The following is a 22,329-nucleotide window of genomic DNA, read 5'->3' on the forward strand; positions in this document are numbered from 1 at the left end:
CCCCGAGTGGGACGGGTATGCTCAGACGTGAGTCCCGTGCTCTCCATGCCACTGGAATCAAGCTATCCAGGCTGATGAGGGCTGAAAGCCCGAAACCGGTCCTAGGATGCTTGTTTCCAGGCCAGTGAGAACCTGGCTTGGCAGTTCGGGCTGGACTGTTACCATGGGGCACAGGGTCAAGACTGATTTGCATATGGCTGGGTTCAAACTGGAATGGCATGGTGAGCAAAAAAACTATGGATTTAGGCCCAGATCTCTGTACTGGAGTGAATGTATGACATTGTTCTGCAATCTGTCCATCAACTGTCTTTTTTGCAATTTTCACCCCGAGTGTGCTGGGGATGCTCAGACGTGAGTCCCAGGCTCTCCACACCACTGGAGTCAAGCTATCCAGGCTGAAGACGGCTGGAATGCCAGAAACCGGTCCTCGGAAGCTTGTTTCCGGTCCAGGGAAGACATGGCTTGGAATTTCGGGCTGGACTGTTCCCATGAGGCACAGGGTCAAGGCTGATTTGCATATGGCCATGTCTGAACTGGGGTGGTGTGGAGTGCAAAAAAACGATGGATTTAGGCCCAGATCTCTGTACTGGGGTGAATGTATGACATTGTTCTGCAATCTGTCCATCAATTGCTGTTTTTGCATTTGTCCCTGAAGTGAATGGCTGAGAAAGGCTAGCCTTTGTGCATGGTGATGCCTTTCAGGATAGATACTAAAGCTGTCAGGGGTTAAGGGGCAAACTGATGACTCAGACTGGTCTCTTACACAGCTTTATGGCAGGAGGTGGATACATATGTACGTATCATGGATGGGTCGAATGGCTGCAATAAAAACATAGCCTCTGGATTACTTTATGCATTTCAAGCTGACACTGTAGAGGGAATACTTTTCAGAATCTCCAGTGAGAATCAACTTAATTCATTTGGAAAAAGCTACGGAGACTTTCAATTGAGGTACTCAAGACAGTAAGGGGATTAGGACTCACAGAAACAGAAGTTTACTCAATTGAGATCACTATGGGAGGGGTCCCTATAAAAACGGGATAAGCACTGCACCCAAAGAGAGCGTGTTTTAGCAAGATAGTAATTGAGAGATATTGTGTGGCTCCCCATGCAACACAGGCCAAAACATGCTCTTACAACCAGGTTGTCTACACAGTATGGTCATATGGGAGCCAATCTCTATGTCCAGATTTTTAACATACAATTTACCCTCTTTCCTGTGACATGGATACACCTTAACCCACCGTTTTCTGCAAGTTTAGGATTAGTGTTTGCAAAATGGGGAGAAGGAAAATGTAGCATTGTAGCAGTCGCGTGCAGAAAGGCAAATCAGAAGAGTTTAAAGTCCTAAAGATTTAAAGGTCTAGATGTCAAAAATCACGGCACCTGGTATTTCAACCTTGTATTAAAGAGGGTGTGATTCATAACAAAAAAACTGAGATACGAAGCAACACATCTGGAGGCGCCTTGGGTCCAATATAGGCACTATAGAGTCAAATGATAACACACTTGAAAGAGAACAAGTGGAAGTGCATGATTAGAATAGAATATGATCTGATCAGATATATATAATGAGAGTCCAGTGTGGTACTGAAATTCCGGACCCTGCTGTTCTACCGGTACCGAGGTCCAACACTCGTGTCACAAAATATCATCGTACCATGAGGAATTTGGTATCGACAGACCGGTAATGATTAGGACATTATCCCTATGCATTTGCGTCATGATTGAGTGATGCTAACACCCTTAAATCGTGGTTTCCGTTCCGAACCCTCGGACTCCATTTTGTGAACGGCATCCATCTTATGACTTGCCCTCATATAAGTCAATTGATTAAGGCCAAGCTTGATCTAAAAGGACACGTCCACCTTAGCTGACTCCCCCATGACCTGGCCGAGCTGACTCCACTGCCTTCAGCCAAACCTGTTTGGGCAGCTCCTCGCCCAGTGGCCGAGTAAGATAGCATCAAGGCACAACATGCCATAAACCATTCACTACGTACAGACCATGTTTTCTACACACATACACCTGTCCATGTTTCTTGTTTATGGCCAGTTTTACGATGAGGAGGCGCCCAACTTTATTGGGGTTTCATCGATATCTGATGGGAGTTCTGGGCCTGGCTGGGTAATCCATCACAAACTGGACGTCTAAAATATGGGTTGGCCGGCATGACTTCGCTCTTTGTATTATTGTAGAAATATGTGTATAACCGTATCATAAACTGAAGAATTCTTGCCTGCAGCTGTTATTTTTGTACATAAGGAGAAGGCTGGTTCTGTAAAAACAAACAGTCTCCTGAGAACTTATGACCCGTGCTGTTGTAATTCTAGGACACCTTTTACTTGGTTGCAACCAATAAAACTCGATCTCTGACTTCAACTAGAAGACTCTGTGTTTCTGTGGTCCGGAACAGGGAGAACTCAGAGGTCTTCGGGTGTTATCCCCTGGCACCACCGGGTTCCTAAAAACCCGGCACCTCAGTTGGCGCCCAACGTAGGGCGGTATCAAGCGGTGACGGTCCAAGCCAGATGTTCGTGAGGAGCTTCGTGTGAAAATTCCGGAGGAAGGCCAGCCACTTCAGCGACCCCTGCATGTCGACGTGGTTCCGAAGGTCTTTGCTGCGAGGTTCCCCGCGTCCCGACGGCTACGAAGGACTGCTGCCCTGACTATCGCCCTGTTTTGGACCCAGTGATCCTTGGTAGAGCGAAACGATACACGAGTCTTCTAGTGACGTCATCGATCTTCAAATACTTCAGTTAAGTATAAGTGGAGCGTCTCCCAGTCCTTAGTTTGGTTCTTAGTTTTTGGTATCCTCGAGATACGGTTTTGTATTGGAGCTTGCAAGCGCCAAAACCGAGAGATTCGTGTATTCACGACAATATCGTAATTAGATAATCCCTTGAAGTTTGAAGCTAGACTAGTGAGCAAAGATGCCTGGTCTTAGCAGACTTGGAAACTTGTTTTGTCTTGGTTGTAGTAAGGACTCCCGATTAGAGGATTCTTGTCCGGTTCCTCCGATTGGAACTCCAACGTATGAGTTATATATAAAGCACGGAGTAGGCCCTATCGCATATAATGAAGTCTGGATAAAATACACCCGCAAGGATGGTGTTTTAAAATGGCCCCAATATGGTAGTTTTGACGCAGAAATTTTAGACAACCTCGAGGTCAAATTGTTTAAGAAGAAAGCCCGGCCAGCGATGTTTGACTCTTTTCGCTTATGGCGCAAAGAAGCCAAACAGAAAGAAATAAAATTAGCAAAGAAAAACAGAAGAGGTATGTCAATGGTGCAAGCCGCCGTTGCATACAGGGATAATGAGGAAGAGCAGGAAAGTGAACAAATGCTTAGGAGCAAGAAACTAGCAGTAGATAAATGCTACCCGATGTTACCCCATGAGGGACAAGGTCCAAAGGGAACATCCGAAAAAGATCCATTAATGTCCCACTTATTAAGCTCGCCACCCCCGTATGCGTTAGACGCTACTGCACCCCCAAAGCGCTTTGTTATACCGCGCCCCAGTGCACGGAATGCAGCTCTTGCGCAAACACCAGCTCCTCTTCAGCTGGATCCTACTTCTCCGGCGCAGCCTTCTCAAGGGCCGCCGCCTTTGCTACATACTCCATCTACTTCTACAACTTTGCCTACCGCTCCAACTGTTCACTATGATACTACGTCTGCTATTGCCTCGACTTCCTCTTTACATCAGCCTGTCTTTTCTGACGCATCTGCCTCTCCGCAAGCTTCTCCTTCTGTTCGACAGAGAGTGGCAAGTACTGTCACTGGTCTGTTCTCACCTTTCTTTGGGTCGCCTAAAGCGACCCCTAAAATAGGACGTAGACAGTTGCGTAGTCAACTGCCCGATTATGAGGAAAGAGAAGTGCTGAATGAATTAGCACGCAAATGGATTACTGACACTGTTAAATATGATGTTCAGTCTGTTATGGAAGTTTTCCGTCAATGGGATGCACCCACTCAGAGATACGTATTCGAAGAGATGTGTGTATATCTTTGTGAAGATTTGGAGACAAATGATCCCAAACGCAAGATGCAGGAATTATTGCGTATGCGTTTTAAGTTCTATGAAGGTATGATTGTAGGTGCCGATGTTGAGAAAGCAATAGATTTATTGTTATCCTATAGGAGTAAGGGAAACGTCTCTAGATCACTGTATGAAGATGACGTGTCAGGTAGGAAAAAGGCGCGACAGTACCCCATGAGAGAGGTTCCTCCAGTATGGAGGGAAGGTGATGCGAATGTAAATCCACCAATTCTGCCGCATTTTCAGCGTGTGTGGGTTCATGTCCCCTGGAAAAGATCTGAAGTTTTAGCGCTCAAGCAGACATTACCTGATCCCCGTAAAAATCCTGCAGGGTATTATAAGGAATTATCACAGACTGCCAGCTCATGTATAATGAATTTAGCGGATATAGATATGTTGTTTGGGAATGTTGTTCCACAGCTTTTATGGAGTAAAATTCGTCATGCAGATCACGATCAGGAACTAGGTGACTCATGGGCTAATATTACCGCTACAGAAGCTAGACAAGTCGGTGGTTCTAAACCAGAGCCTTTAATAGCTGAACTTCCTGGTAGGATTATCGCGTACATGAAAACATTAATGCCTGAATTGCGCGTTAATTGGGATAAGTTGTCTGCGTGCAAGCAGAAGAAAGATGAGAATGTGTCTGACTTTTTCACGAGATTTGAGGAGACTTTCGTCGATCACAGTGGTCAGGATATGGCTACCGAGGGTGGTCAAAGATTGTTCGTAGACAAATTCGTACATAATCTGCTTCCTGAACTGTGCAATAAATTAAAAGATTTAGAGAGTGCTTGGGCTGTTTCCACGTCAGCACAGATTTTAGCCACAGCCCAGTACTATGAAAATAGGCGCAAAGATGACCTAGATAAGGCAGACAAGAAGACTAAAGATTTAAAAACTAAAGTTCTTCTCCAGCAGGCCTATCCGCCTCGCACTCCTAGTCAGCCCAATTATCAACAACCACAGCAGTATTCGAGAAACGCGCAAGGAAGCGAGTTTTCCCATCAGCGCTTTCCGTATGGCCCGAATCAGTGTGCCTATTGCAAAGAAGAGGGTCATTTTAAAAGTAATTGTCCAGCTCTTGCGCGATGTTTAAACAGTGTTTCCGGTGCAAGAGGTAGAGGTATTCAACAGGCTCCTAGGGGTAGGGGCCGTGGAAATTTCCCCCAGAATACCACTTCTTTTCCGCCTCAGAATTCCATGAATAGCTTTGACCAACAGAATAATGCGTCTTCTAGGTCAGCTCAGTACTACGCTGATGACTACTACCCAGAGAACGAGAATGAGGGTAATAATTGCTAGGACAGCCATGGACAAAGAGAGGGAGTTGTTTCAGTTCCAGTATATCAGAATGGACCTTATGTCGAGGTGATCACATCAGGAGTGTCAGTGCCATTTCTGCTGGATACTGGTGCTACAAAAAGTTCGATTATGCACTCAAAACTTCCTGGCGCACCTTTGTCTGGCGAAATGAATGTTTCAGTGGGTTTTTCTGGCGCCCCCGTTATGAACCCGATCTCTAGTCCTATGCCCCTTTCTGTTGGCCCATGCGAATTAGAAGCACCCCTTATTCTTACGACAGGTTGTGGCGAAAACCTGTTAGGTTTGGATCTGTTAAAGAGATTATATGCTACCTTGTACTGTTCTCCTTCCGGAGTACAACTTACACTTGGTAGGAAAATTATTTCTCCAATGTATTTGTCAAAGGAAAATATTCCAACTGAATTGTCATCCCTTCCGGATATACTTTGGGCTAATGGTTCTAATGATGTAGGTCTTTTGGAAATAGCACCGTATGTCATAACATTGAAAGCCAATGTTAGGTTGCCACGTATTCCCCAATATAGAATCTCAAGCGAATGTGAAAAGGCTTTGTTAGTGATCATTTACGATCTGATTGAGAAAGATGTCATTGAAGAGACAACAGGCAACATTTGTAACAGTCCTGTTTTGCCTGTTTTAAAGCGTACCGATCCTTCACAGCCCCCTGTGTACAGGTTTGTGATTGACCTCAGAGAAGTGAATAAGATAGTTATCCCACAGTTTCCAGTTGTTCCCGACATTACTGCCTTATTGACAATGGTTCCAGCTTTAGCCACTTGGTTTTCGGTGATTGACCTGAAGAACGCTTTCTTCAGCATCCCGATCGCTGAGGAGAGCAGAGATATTTTTGGCTTCAATTTAGGAGGACGAAGCTTCCGCTTCAAGCGCGCTCCTCAAGGTTACTGCGAAAGCCCATCCATATTCAGTCAGGCCCTGAAAACACAACTAGACACAATTGTCCTACCTGACGGATCAACTCTGATTCAGTATGTCGACAATCTGCTGATCGTGGCAGACACTGAGGAAATTTGCAAACAAGCCACATTGTCGTTATTGCGTCATTTATGTGACATGAAGCACAAAGTCTCTCTTTCAAAACTGCAATTTTGCCGACAAGAAGTGACCTACTTAGGTCACATCTTATCGAAGGAGGGAAGGAGACTGACCCCAGAAAGAATACAGGCAATTGCAGAACTGAGTGTGCCAAGGACACAAAGAGAAGTGCGTGCTTTCTTGGGCATTACATCGTACTGTAGACAATGGATACCGAATTTCTCACTATTGGCCAAACCTTTGCTGGCATTAATCCGTAAAGACACACCCAATCCTATGCCTTGGTCTGAAGATTGTCAGACAAGTTTCCATGAGTTGCGTGATGCACTATGTTCGGCTCCTGTGTTGGGAAACCCCAACTACAGTAAACCCTTTACATTATATGTCCATGAGAAGGAAGGTTGCGCATTATCAGTCCTAACACAATACTTTGGGAGCAAACAGCGCCCATGCGCATACTTTTCAGCGACTCTAGATCCCGTAGCTAAGGCATTACCAAGTTGCTTGAGGGCCACTGCTGCAGCAGCTGTCTGTATTCGACAGTCTGCTGGATTAGTCATGAATAATACACTGATCGTTATGGTCCCACATGCAGTAGATATTTTGCTAAACAGAACGAAAACACAGCATTTAACTAGTGCTCGACTGTCCAGCTATGAACTGACACTGTTAGCGAGTCACATTCACATAAAGAGGTGTGATACACTCAACCCCGCTACGTTATTGCCCATTCCGGCAGAAACAGATGAGGTTGAAAAACATGATTGCTGTTTTAGGACAGAAGAAGAGACCAAAGGGAGAGTAGACTTGCAGGACACTCCCCTTCCTGAATGTAATGATGCTTTATGGGTTGATGGTTCATGCTTCAAGTTGCCAAATGGTGATACGACTGCAGCATATGCTGTGACGACATTACACACGATTGTAGAGACAGCTCGCATCCCCCAAAATTCTGCGCAAGCCGCAGAGTTAATAGCACTTACAAGAGCGTGTGTGTTGGCAGAAGGAAAGCGAGTGAATGTGTATACGGATAGCCAATACGCCTTTGGCGTAGCCCATAGTTTTGGACGATTGTGGCGTGAACGTGGGTTCCTGACGTCACATGGTGCGAGAATCCAACATGGCCAGCTAGTTAACGAGCTCCTTGAGTCACTGACCTTACCGCTACAAGTTGCGATTGTGAAATGCAGTGCACACAGAAAGATTCAAGACGACGTTGGTCGAGGGAATGCATTTGCCGACGAGGTTGCGAAAGAGACTGCAAGGAACACAATGAGTCGGATGTATGTTGTAGGTCCCGCTAGATGGACCCCTGATGTGGGTATGTGTGAGGACACCATTGAAAGTGTGAAATCTATACAAGCTGAGGCCACTGAGAAAGAGGTGAATGAATGGAGAGAAAGCAAGGGTAGATTTGATGCGAATGGTTGTTGGGTCGAACTGTCAGAACATCAGCGATGGATGTTACCTAAAGCCTATGTACTTGCAGTGGTGACGATGGCCCATGGAATGGCACACGTTAGTGTGAAAGGAATCTGTAAGCTGTTGGCCCCAGTATGGCAGAATAGTGGTATCGCAAAATGTGCAGAGAATTTGGTCAGAAATTGTATGGTGTGTTTGAAGCACAACCCCGGTAGGGGAACCCCAACTCCAGCTGGTCATTTTGCACCTCCAACGTATCCGTTCGAGGTCTTGCAGCTCGATTTCATCCACATGGAGAGGTGCAACAACCTGAAATACGTGCTTGTTGTTGTTTGCGCCTTCTCCAGGTGGGTGGAAGCGTATCCCCTTAAGGACAACACTGCCTTGTCAACTGCCAAAGCCCTCGTTAAGGAATTCTTCCCTAGGTTTGGCATGCCTAGAATTGTCTGGAGTGATAATGGAAGTGAATTCGTGGGACGAGTGATGAAGAGAGTGTGCGAGTGTCTAGGCATCCGCCAGAAATTCCACGCTGCAAATCACCCCCAGTAAGCCGGATTAGTAGAGTGCGATAACGGCACGTTAAAGTTACAATTAGCCAAGATCCAAGCCAGCACAGGTCTTAAGTGGCCAGACGCCTTGCCTTTAGCACTCCTATCAACCAGAATGACTGTCCATTCCAGATTAGAACTTAGCCCACATGAAATTGTGTTTGGCCGCCCAGCTAACATCTGGGGTGTGCCCAGACCCAAGAGACTGAATGAAATAGAGTACCCCGCACTGTTTGACTATTTGCACGAATTGACAACTAAACTGCACGTTTTACATCAACAGGTCCACAGCTCCTCTCCACCAGCGTCTGACGATCCAGGCCACGCATCGAACCTGGCTCCTGGGTCCTAGTCCGGAACTTCAGGCGAACCAAGAATGAGGAGCCTCGCTGGACCGGACCTTTCCAGGTCCTGCTATCTACCCGTTCTGCAGTACGTGTCCACGGGAAAAAACATTGGGTGCACGGCGCCCATTGCAAACGGGTCCCGCTGCCCCTTCCATATGACCGGTGGGTCCAGCAAGGAGTTGCTGACTCCGAGACAGAGTCCATACCTCGCTTTGTCCCCTTCAGCGATGCACGATTAAAAGGAACTGGTACCGATAAGGAAAGTGATCGTATTTTGCAAGGACTTGTGCCCCCGTCAATGCAGTTGGACACTACAGAACCTGAAACATTGTTCGAAGACCACACCGTACCTGGGAAACAACAATATAATCTGAGGTCGAAAAAAAAGGACTAATAAAAGTGAATTTATGTGACTCTCTTTCCCATGAACTATTTTTGATTTTACAGCTCTCTCGCCCAGGAGACTTGCTCATTTTTGATTTTCGAACCGCCATCCGGTTCTGCTGCTAGGGTCGCGGTTGAAGTCTGGGGAGTGCAGCTGGGGACGTTTAGGTCAACGGTTCTGGTTGGTCCCAGGGAGTTACCCCGGACTGAACAGAGCGCACTTCCTGGCAGAATCAATCTCCCACCGCGGGCAGCAACTAGAGGATGGAGTTTCCGAGGGTAGAGAGACCTGCTAGACCCACGAACTTTAAAAAGCAAATATGTACAGTACTGGCCCGAAAGAGGTTTCTGATAATATGTATCTTAATGTTGTGTAGCATAATGATGTTCTTGATTGGTTATACTTTATTCATGTTTCGAGTTACCTTCACAAATGACACTTGGCCCACACCTCCTCCTACTATCTCTCCGCACTCCTTTCACCCACTACCTGAACACGAGTCCGGCAGAAGACTAGAATTTGCAAATAATTCATTTGTCCTACTCCTACACCAGCACCAATCTGTCATGAACACTACAAACTGTTGGATATGCGGACTCATGCCACACACAACCGATAAGGGTATCCCTTACTTCGTCCTGCCATTCAGTTATTCCGGTTCTTTGTGGGCTTTCCAGACCATGTTCCTGTTCTCCCTTGAACCATACGTTCGAGGGGAAAATTCAAACAACAAGGCACTAGTGGCAGGAATCAAAAATATGAGTAGAGATATTGACACGGTCAGAGCAACCCCCAAGGACGAGTTTACCCCATACAGTAGGTGGAACATCACCAAGTATGGGATTTCCTTAAGCGAGAGCCAGAAATCGAAGAAATCCTCCTCAGTTTGGGTAGTCCCCCACCAAGGTCACCTATGTCTGCAAGGTATTGGCAGGGATCCCAAAGCACAGTTGGGGAAGAGCGTTTGCACAGAAGCGTATGTGTTTGCATCCCGAACTTCCCCTCCATTCTTGGCGGCTAAGGGTACATACTTCATCTGCCATGACAAGGCATACACTTGGTTACCCCCTGACTTCTCGGGCACATGTTTTATCTCGTTTCTGCTGCCACCCACCTATACGACCGGAGCAGATTACCATCGGACAAGGACAGTTAGGGGTGTCGTGAGTCAAGATGACACCGCGGGTCAGGAATTTGCAGACTTCACAAAGGGTTTTCTGCCGTTTTGGGGGCCTATGGTGAACAGCAGGAACATTCGCCAGTTATCAAGGGTAGTTGAGTCCGCCGTGACCGAAACGGCCGGTGCCCTCGGCAACTTGACAGCTGAGCTTCAGTCGGATCGACTTATGACTCTTCAGAACCGAGTTGCCCTAGATGTCATATTCACAGACCGTGGTGGTGTATGTAGAGTGATCCAATCCAGTTGCTGCATTTTCATCCCTGATAATGCACCGACAGTGTACCAGGCCATCTCCAAACTACACAAAATATCTGATTCCCTTCACGTGGAGAAAGGGGATTGGTCTCTGCTAGGATGGTTCTGGGAACTGATCTCTGCCTGGGGATGGAAAACCCTGATCTTCATCGGGATGATCCTAGCCATTCTGTTTATGTTCTGCCTGTTTGTGCAGTGCGCTCCTGCAATATGTGGCCTCTGCGCTACTTCATGTGTAAGGAAGCCTGTGTCAAGGGACGAATTGAGCAACAGAATGATGCTACAGCAGCATCTCCATGAATTCATTAATACAGATTTGGACTCAGATTAGCATGAGTTATTGCCTAATATGAGGGCAAAAGGAGGGTCTGTGGTACTGAAATTCCGGACCCTGCTGTTCTACCGGTACCGAGGTCCAACACTCGTGTCACAAAATATCGTCATACCATGACGAATTTGGTATCGACAGACCGGTAATGATTAGGACATTATCCCTATGCATTTGCGTCATGATTGAGTGATGCTAACACCCTTAAATCGTGGTTTCCGTTCCGAACCCTCGGACTCCATTTTGTGAACGGCATCCATCTTATGACTTGCCCTCATATAAGTCAATTGATTAAGGCCAAGCTTGATCTAAAAGGACACGTCCACCTTAGCTGACTCCCCCATGACCTGGCCGAGCCTACTCCACTGCCTTCAGCCAAACCTGTTTGGGTAGCTCCTCGCCCAGTGGCCGAGTAAGATAGCATCAAGGCACAACATGCCATAAACCATTCACTACGTACAGACCATGTTTTCTACACACATACACCTGTCCATGTTTCTTGTTTATGGCCAGTTTTACGATGAGGAGGCGCCCAACTTTATTGGGGTTTCATCGATATCTGATGGGAGTTCTGGGCCTGGCTGGGTAATCCATCACAAACTGGACGTCTAAAATATGGGTTGGCCGGCATGACTTCGCTCTTTGTATTATTGTAGAAATATGTGTATAACCGTATCATAAACTGAAGAATTCTTGCCTGCAGCTGTTATTTTTGTATATAAGGAGAAGGCTGGTTCTGTAAAAACGAACAGTCTCCTGAGAACTTAGGACCCGTGCTGTTGTAATTCTAGGACACCTGTTACTTGGTTGCAACCAATAAAACTCGATCTCTGACTTCAACTAGAAGACTCTGTGTTTCTGTGGTCCGGAACAGGGAGAACTCAGAGGTCTTCGGGTGTTATCCCCTGGCACCACCGGGTTCCTAAAAACCCGGCACCTCAGGTGGCGCCCAACGTTGGGCGGTATCAAGCGGCGACGGTCCAAGCCAGATGTTCGTGAGGAGCTTCGTGTGAAAATTCCGGAGGAAGGCCAGCCACTTCAGCGACCCCTGCATGTCGACGTGGTTCCGAAGGTCTTTGCTGCGAGGTTCCCCGCGTCCCGACGGCTACGAAGGACTGCTGCCCTGACTATCGCCCTGTTTTGGATCCAGTGATCCTTGGTAGAGCGAAACGATAGACGAGTCTTCTAGTGACGTCATCGATCTTCAAATACTTCAGTTAAGTATAAGTGGAGCGTCTCCCAGTCCTTAGTTTGGTTCTTAGTTTTTGGTATCCTCGAGATACGTTTTGTATTGGAGCTTGCAAGCGCCAAAACCGAGGGATTTGTGTATTCACGACAATATCGTAATTAGATAATCCCTTGAAGTTTGAAGCTAGACTAGTGAGCAAAGATGCCTGGTCTTAGCAGACTTGGAAACTTGTTTTGTCTTGGTTGTAGTAAGGACTCCCGATTAGAGGATTTTTGTCCGGTTCCTCCGATTGGAACTCCAACATATGAGTTATATATAAAGCACGGAGTAGGCCCTATCGCATATAATGAAGTCTGGATAAAATACACCCGCAAGGATGGTGTTTTAAAATGGCCCCAATATGGTAGTTTTGACGCAGAAATTTTAGACAACCTCGAGGTCAAATTGTTTAAGAAGAAAGCCCGGCCGGCGATGTTTGACTCTTTTCGCTTATGGCGCAAAGAAGCCAAACAGAAAGAAATAAAATTAGCAAAGAAAAACAGAAGAGGTATGTCAATGGTGCAAGCCGCCGTTGCATACAGGGATAATGAGGAAGAGCAGGAAAGTGAACAAATGCTTAGGAGCAAGAAACTAGCAGTAGATAAATGCTACCCGATGTTACCCCATGAGGGACAAGGTCCAAAGGGAACATCCGAGAAAGATCCATTAATGTCCCACTTATTAAGCTCGCCACCCCCGTATGCGTTAGACGCTACTGCACCCCCAAAGCGCTTTGTTATACCGCGCCCCAGTGCACGGAATGCAGCTCTTGCGCAAACACCAGCTCCTCTTCAGCTGGATCCTACTTCTCCGGCGCAGCCTTCTCAAGGGCCGCCGCCTTTGCTACATACTCCATCTACTTCTACAACTTTGCCTACTGCTCCAACTGTTCACTATGATACTACGTCTGCTATTGCCTCGACTTCCTCTTTACATCAGCCTGTCTTTTCTGACGCATCTGCCTCTCCGCAAGCTTCTCCTTGTATTAGACAGAGAGTGGCAAGTACTGTCACTGGTCTGTTCTCACCTTTCTTTGGGTCGCCTAAAACGACCCCTAAAATAGGACGTAGACAGTTGCGTAGTCAACTGCCCGATTATGAGGAAAGAGAAGTGCTGAATGAATTAGCACGCAAATGGATTACGGACACTGTTAAATATGATGTTCAGTCTGTTATGGAAGTTTTCCGTCAATGGGATGCACCCACTCAGAGATACGTATTCGAAGAGATGTGTGTATATCTTTGTGAAGATTTGGAGACAAATGATCCCAAACGCAAGATGCAGGAATTATTGCGTATGCGTTTTAAGTTCTATGAAGGTATGATTGTAGGTGCCGATGTTGAGAAAGCAATAGATTTATTGTTATCCTATAGGAGTAAGGGAAACGTCTCTAGATCACTGTATGAAGATGACGTGTCAGGTAGGAAAAAGGCGCGACAGTACCCCATGAGAGAGGTTCCTCCAGTATGGAGGGAAGGTGATGCGAATGTAAATCCACCAATTCTGCCGCATTTTCAGCGTGTGTGGGTTCATGTCCCCTGGAAAAGATCTGAAGTTTTAGCGCTCAAGCAGACATTACCTGATCCCCGTAAAAATCCTGCAGGGTATTATAAGGAATTATCACAGACTGCCAGCTCATGTATAATGAATTTAGCGGATATAGATATGTTGTTTGGGAATGTTGTTCCACAGCCTTTATGGAGTAAAATTCGTCATGCAGATCACGATCAGGAACTAGGTGACTCATGGGCTAATATTACCGCTACAGATGCTAGACAAGTCGGTGGTTCTAAACCAGAGCCTTTAATAGCTGAACTTCCTGGTAGGATTATCGCGTACATGAAAACATTAATGCCTGAATTGCGCGTTAATTGGGATAAGTTGTCTGCGTGCAAGCAGAAGAAAGATGAGAATGTGTCTGACTTTTTCACGAGATTTGAGGAGACTTTCGTTGATCACAGTGGTCAGGATATGGCTACCGAGGGTGGTCAAAGATTGTTCGTAGACAAATTCGTACATAATCTGCTTCCTGAACTGTGCAATAAATTAAAAGATTCAGAGAGTGCTTGGGCTGTTTCCACATCAGCACAGATTTTAGCCACAGCCCAGTACTATGAAAATAGGCGCAAAGATGACCTAGATAAGGCAGACAAGAAGACTAAAGATTTAAAAACTAAAGTTCTTCTCCAGCAGGCCTATCCGCCTCGCACTCCTAGTCAGCCCAATTATCAACAACCACAGCAGTATTCGAGAAACGCGCAAGGAAGCGAGTTTTCCCATCAGCGTTTTCCGTATGGCCCGAATCAGTGTGCCTATTGCAAAGAAGAGGGTCATTTTAAAAGTAATTGTCCAGCTCTTGCGCGACGTTTAAACAGTGTTTCCGGTGCAAGAGGTAGAGGTGTTCAACAGGCTCCTAGGGGTAGGGGCCGTGGAAAATTCCCCCAGAATACCACTTCTTTTCCGCCTCAGAATTCCATGAATAGCTTTGACCAACAGAATAATGCGTCTTCTAGGTCAGCTCAGTACTACGCTGATGACTACTACCCAGAGAACGAGAATGAGGGTAATAATTGCTAGGACAGCCATGGACAAAGAGAGGGAGTTGTTTCAGTTCCAGTAGATCAGAATGGACCTTATGTCGAGGTGATCACATCAGGAGTGTCAGAGCCATTTCTGCTGGATACTGGTGCTACAAAAAGTTCGATTATGCACTCAAAACTTCCTGGCGCACCTTTGTCTGGCGAAATGAATGTTTCAGTGGGTTTTTCTGGCGCCCCCGTTATGAACCCGATCTCTAGTCCTATGCCCCTTTCTGTTGGCCCATGCGAATTAGAAGCACCCCTTATTCTTACGACAGGTTGTGGCGAAAACTTGTTAGGTTTGGATCTGTTAAAGAGATGATATGCTACCTTGTACTGTTCTCCTTCCGGAGTACAACTTACACTTGGTAGGAAAATTATTTCTCCAATGTATTTGTCAAAGGAAAATATTCCAACTGAATTGTCATCCCTTCCGGATATACTTTGGGCTAATGGTTCTAATGATGTAGGTCTTTTGGAAATAGCACCGTATGTCATAACATTGAAAGCCAATGTTAGGTTGCCACGTATTCCCCAATATAGAATCTCAAGCGAATGTGAAAAGGCTTTGTTAGCGATCATTTACGATCTGATTGAGAAAGATGTCATTGAAGAGACAACAGGCAACATTTGTAACAGTCCTGTTTTGCCTGTTTTAAAGCGTACCGATCCTTCACAGCCCCCTGTGTACAGGTTTGTGATTGACCTCAGAGAAGTGAATAAGATAGTTATCCCACAGTTTCCAGTTGTCCCCGACATTACTGCCTTATTGACAATGGTTCCAGCTTCAGCCACTTGGTTTTCGGTGATTGACCTGAAGAACGCTTTCTTCAGCATCCCGATCGCTGAGGAGAGCAGAGATATTTTTGGCTTCAATTTAGGAGGACGAAGCTTCCGCTTCAAGTGCGCTCCTCAAGGTTACTGCGAAAGCCCATCCATATTCAGTCAGGCCCTGAAAACACAACTAGACACAATTGTCCTACCTGACGGATCAACTCTGATTCAGTATGTCGACGATCTGCTGATCGCGGCTGACACTGAGGAAATTTGCAAACAAGCCACATTGTCGTTATTGCGTCATTTATGTGACATGAAGCACAAAGTCTCTCTTTCAAAACTGCAATTTTGCCGACAAGAAGTGACCTACTTAGGTCACATCTTATCGAAGGAGGGAAGGAGACTGACCCCAGAAAGAATACAGGCAATTGCAGAATTGAGTGTCCCAAGGACACAAAGAGAAGTGCGTGCTTTCTTGGGCATTATATCGTACTGTAGACAATGGATACCGAATTTCTCACTATTGGCCAAACCTTTGCTGGCATTAATCCGTAAAGACACACCCAATCCTATGCCTTGGTCTGAAGATTGTCAGACAAGTTTCCATGAGTTGCGTGATGCACTATGTTCGGCTCCTGTGTTGGGAAACCCCAACTACAGTAAACCCTTTACATTATATGTCCATGAGAAGGAAGGTTGCGCATTATCAGTCCTAACACAATACTTTGGGAGCAAACAGCGCCCATGCGCATACTTTTCAGCGACTCTAGATCCCGTAGCTAAGGCATTACCAAGTTGCTTGAGGGCCACTGCTGCAGCAGCTGTCTGTATTCGACAGTCTGCTGGATTAGTCATGAATAATACACTGATCGTTATGGTCCCACATGCAGTAGATATTTTGCTAAACAGAACGAAAACACAGCATTTAACTAGTGCTCGACTGTCCAGCTATGAACTGACACTGTTAGCGAGTCACATTCACATAAAGAGGTGTGATACACTCAACCCCGCTACGTTATTGCCCATTCCGGCAGAGACAGATGAGGTTGAAAAACATGATTGCTGTTTTAGGACAGAAGAAGAGACCAAAGGGAGAGTAGACTTGCAGGACACTCCCCTTCCTGAATGTAATGATGCTTTATGGGTTGATGGTTCATGCTTCAAGTTGCCAAATGGTGATACGACTGCAGCATATGCTGTGACGACATTACACACGATTGTAGAGACAGCTCGCATCCCCCAAAATTCTGCGCAAGCCGCAGAGTTAATAGCACTTACAAGAGCGTGTGTGTTGGCAGAAGGAAAACGAGTGAATGTGTATACTGATAGCCAATACGCCTTTGGCGTAGCCCATAGTTTTGGACGATTGTGGCGTGAACGTGGGTTCCTGACGTCGCATGGTGCAAAGATACAGCATGGTCAGCTAGTTAACGAGCTCCTCGAGTCACTGACCTTGCCCCTACAAGTTGCGATCGTGAAATGCAGTGCACACAGAAAGATTCAAGATGATGTTGGTCGTGGGAATGCATTTGCAGATGAAGTTGCGAAAGAGACTGCAAGGAACACAATGAGTCGGATGTATGTTGTAGGTCCTGCTAGATGGATTACTGAAGTGGGCATGTGTGAGGACACCATTGAAAGTGTGAAATCTATACAAGCTGAGGCCACTGAGAAAGAGGTGAATGAATGGAGAGAAAGCAAGGGTAGATTGGATGCGAATGGTTGTTGGGTCGAACTGTCAGAACATCAGCGATGGATGTTACCTAACGCCTATGTACTTGCAGTGGTGACGATGGCCCATGGAATGGCACACGTTAGTGTGAAAGGAATCTGTAAGCTGTTGGCCCCAGTATGGCAGAATAGTGGTATCGCAAAATGTGCAGAGAATTTGGTCAGAAATTGTATGGTGTGTTTGAAGCACAACCCCGGTAGGGGAACCCCAACTCCAGCTGGTCATTTTGCACCTCCAACGTATCCGTTCGAGGTCTTGCAGCTCGATTTCATCCACATGGAGAGGTGCAACAACCTGAAATACGTGCTTGTTGTTGTTTGCGCCTTCTCCAGGTGGGTGAAAGCGTATCCCCTTAAGGACAACACTGCCTTGTCAACTGCCAAAGCCCTTGTTAAGGAATTCTTCCCTAGGTTTGGCATGCCTAGAATTGTCTGGAGTGATAATGGAAGTGAATTCGTGGGACGAGTGATGAAGAGAGTGTGTGAGTGTCTAGGCATCCGCCAGAAATTCCACGCTGCAAATCACCCCCAGTCAGCCGGATTAGTAGAGTGCTATAACGGCACGTTAAAGTTAAAATTAGCCAAGATCCAAGCCAGCACAGGTCTTAAGTGGCCAGACGCCTTGCCTTTAGCACTCCTATCAACCAGAATGACTGTCCATTCCAGATTAGGACTTAGCCCACATGAAATTGTGTTTGGCCGCCCAGCTAACATCTGGGGTGTGCCCAGACCCAAGAGACTGAATGAAATAGAGTACCCCGCACTGTTTGACTATTTGCACGAATTGACAACTAAACTGCACGTTTTACATCAACAGGTCCACAGCTCCTCTCCACCAGCGTCTGACGATTCAGGCCACGCCATCGAACCTGGCTCCTGGGTCCTAGTCCGGAACTTCAGGCGAACCAAGAACGAGGAGCCTCGCTGGACCGGACCTTTCCAGGTCCTGCTATCTACCCGTTCTGCAGTACGTGTCCACGGGAAAAAACATTGGGTGCACGGCGCCCATTGCAAACGGGTCCCGCTGCCCCTTCCATATGACCGGTGGGTCCAGCAAGGAGTCGCTGACTCCGAGACAGAGTCCATACCTCGCTTTGTCCCCTTCAGCGATGCACGATTAAAAGGAACTGGTACCGATAAGGAAAGTGATCGTATTTTGCAAGGACTTGTGCCCCCGTCAATGCAGTTGGACACTACAGAACCTGAAACATTGTTCGAAGACCACACCGTACCTGGGAAACAACGATATAATCTGAGGTCGAAAAAAAGGGACTAATAAAAGTGAATTTATGTGACTCTCTTTCCCATGAACTATTTTTGATTTTACAGCTCTCTCGCCCAGGAGACTTGCTCATGTTTGATTTTCGAACCGCCATCCGGTTCTGCTGCTAGGGTCGCGGTTGAAGTCTGGGGAGTGCAGCTGGGGACGTTTAGGTCAACGGTTCTGGTTGGTCCCAGGGAGTTACCCCGGACTGAACAGAGCGCACTTCCTGGCAGAATCAATCTCCCACCGCGGGCAGCAACTAGAGGATGGAGTTTCCGAGGGTAGAGAGACCTGCTAGACCCACAAACTTTAAAAAGCAAATATGTACAGTACTGGCCCGAAAGAGGTTTCTGATAATATGTATCTTAATGTTGTGTAGCATAATGATGTTCTTGATTGGTTATACTTTATTCATGTTTCGAGTTACCTTTGCAAATGGCACTCGGCCCACACCTCCTCCTACTATCTCTCCGCACTCCTTTCACCCACTACCTGAACACGAGTCCGCCAGAAGACTAGAATTTGTAAATAATTCATTTGTCCTACTCCTACACCAGCACCAATCTGTCATGAACACTACGAACTGTTGGATATGCGGACTCATGCCACACACAACCGATAAGGGTATCCCTTACTTCGTCCTGCCATTCAGTTATTCCGGTTCTTTGTGGGCTTTCCAGACCATGTTCCTGTTCTCCCTTGAACCATACGTTCGAGGGGAAAATTCAAACAACAAGGCACTAGTGGCAGGAATCAAAAATATGAGTAGAGATATTGACACGGTCAGAGCAACCCCCAAGGACAAGTTTACCCCATACAATAGGTGGAACATCACCAAGTATGGGATTTCCTTAAGCGAGAGCCAGAAATCGAAGAAATGCTCCTCAGTTTGGGTAGTCCTCCACCAAGGTCACCTATGTCTGCAAGGTATTGGTAGGGATCCCAAAGCACAGTTGGGGAAGAGCGTTTGCACAGAAACGTATGTGTTTGCATCCCGAACTTCCCCTCCATTCTTGGCGGCTAAGGGTACATATTTCATCTGCCATGACAAGGCATACACTTGGTTGCCCCCTGACTTCTCGGGCACATGTTTTATCTCGTTTCTGCTGCCACCCACCTATACGGCCGGAGCAGATTACCATCGGACAAGGACAGTTAGGGGTGTCGTGAGTCAAGACGACACCGCGGGTCAGGAATTTGCAGACTTCGCAAAGGGTTTTCTGCCGTTTTGGGGGCCTATGGTGAACAGCAGGAACATTCGCCAGTTATTCAGGGTAGTTGAGTCCGCCGTGACCGAAACGGCCGGTGCCCTCGGCAACTTGACAGCTGAACTTCAGTCGGATCGACTTATGACTCTTCAGAACCGAGTTGCCCTAGATGTCATACTTGCAGACCGTGGTGGTGTATGTAGAGTGATCCAATCCAGTTGCTGCATTTTCATCCCTGATAATGCACCGACAGTGTACCAGGCCATCTCCAAACTACACAAAATATCTGATTCCCTTCACGTGGAGAAAGGGGATCGGTCTCTGCTAGGGTGGTTCTGGGAACTGATCTCTGCCTGGGGATGGAAAACCCTGATCTTCATCGGGATGATCCTAGCCATTCTGTTTATGTTCTGCCTGTTTGTGCAGTGCGCTCCTGCAATATGTGGCCTCTGCGCTACTTCATGTGTAAGGAAGCCTGTGTCAAGGGACGAATTGAGCAACAGAAAGTTGCTACAGCAGCATCTCCATGAATTCATTAATACAGATTTGGACTCAGATTAGCATGAGTTATTGCCTAATATGAGGGCAAAAGGAGGGTCTGTGGTACTGAAATTCCGGACCCTGCTGTTCTACCGGTACCGAGGTCCAACACTCGTGTCACAAAATATCGTCGTACCATGACAAATTTGGTATCGACAGACCGGTAATGATTAGGACATTATCCCTATGCATTTGCGTCATGATTGAGTGATGCTAACACCCTTAAATCGTGGTTTCCGTTCCGAACCCTCGGACTCCATTTTGTGAACGGCATCCATCTTATGACTTGCCCTCATATAAGTCAATTGATTAAGGCCAAGCTTGATCTAAAAGGACACGTCCACCTTAGCTGACTCCCCCATGACCTGGCCGAGCTGACTCCACTGCCTTCAGCCAAACCTGTTTGGGCAGCTCCTCGCCCAGTGGCCGAGTAAGATAGCATCAAGGCACAACATGCCATAAACCATTCACTACGTACAGACCATGTTTTCTACACACATACACCTGTCCATGTTTCTTGTTTATGGCCAGTTTTACGATGAGGAGGCGCCCAACTTTATTGGGGTTTCATTGATATCTGATGGGAGTTCTGGGCCTGGCTGGGTAATCCATCACAAACTGGACGTCTAAAATATGGGTTGGCCGGCATGACTTCGCTCTTTGTATTATTGTAGAAATATGTGTATAACCGTATCATAAACTGAAGAATTCTTGCCTGCAGCTGTTATTTTTGTACATAAGGAGAAGGCTGGTTCTGTAAAAACGAACAGTCTCCTGAGAACTTATGACCCGTGCTGTTGTAATTCTAGGACACCTGTTACTTGGTTGCAACCAATAAAACTCGATCTCTGACTTCAACTAGAAGACTCTGTGTTTCTGTGGTCCGGAACAGGGAGAACTCAGAGGTCTTCGGGTGTTATCCCCTGGCACCACCGGGTTCCTAAAAACCCGGCACCTCACCAGAGAAGGCCATGAAGAGTAAAAGAAAACAGTGCGGCAGTTCAACACAGGGAAGGTGTTTATAGTTACAGTATGTTGCCATTTAACCTCAGAGAAACTGCATGATGTTTACCTGGATCTCCAATCTATATTGCAGGCCCCAAAAGGCAGGTAGCACCCCTTTGCACATACAGTGAACCCGTCATAAATGAATGTTCTAGAAAAATAAATTGGCAGCAATCAGCCAGATGTTTAGCTCCCAATTCACAACGACCCATTTGTAGCAGTGTATGGAATTTGGAACTTAGTAACCTAGATCATCAGATTTAGGACAATGAAAGGGGCATAACAAATGTCAGACTCTTTGAAGCCTCACATTTTCAACCTTGCCCGAGTTTCAGCACCAATTCAAAGACTTATGAAAAAGGCAGTAGGAAACATGCCTGATTATGATTCACACAACCTAAATTGAAGCGTGCAAACAGACACTTAAAGCTGTAGTGTAAAGTATTCATGGTCTTTACCTATTTCATCAATAAAGATGATGGATGGTTGAAGTTTTACAGCCAAGGAGAACACTGCAGCAGCGAGTTTCTGAGACTCTCCGTACCATTTATCAGTCAGAGTGGAGGGCTGAAGGTTAATAAATCTGCAACCTGCTTCCTTGGCTGTAGCTTTGGCAATCAGTGTTTTTCCACAGCCTGGAGGGCCATATAAAAGAACTCCTAAAAAGGGGAGAAAGTGCACAACTAGTAAACATGTAAGGTTGCAAAATAATTAATCAAATACAGCATGGTCTTGCACAATGCATGACTAACTGGGCCCAAGACCACTAACCCCCTAACCCTGTTGGTCTTACCTACCAGATGATTAACTGATGTCATGAAAGATCCACTAGCATTCAGGAATCAAATACTTCGCATGTGATAGACCATGCACAACCTTTGCAGGCTTTCAGAAACATCAAGTGGCTTTAAATGCCCCATCTGACAAAGAGGTCTATTGACTTCATGCTAGTAGTTGAGATACTCAATCCAAAGTTCTCCAACATTTTAGAGATATTATTAACAAAACACTTGCCTTGGTTGTCTCTTAGATACACCAGCCTGCAATTCTATCCACTTGAATCCCAGATAAATTGCATCTCTGTAGTGCTAAACACACTCTTGTGGTCTG

This window comes from Lissotriton helveticus, chromosome 8 (genome assembly GCF_964261635.1).
Source record: "Lissotriton helveticus chromosome 8, aLisHel1.1, whole genome shotgun sequence".
Taxonomy (NCBI): domain Eukaryota; kingdom Metazoa; phylum Chordata; class Amphibia; order Caudata; family Salamandridae; genus Lissotriton; species Lissotriton helveticus.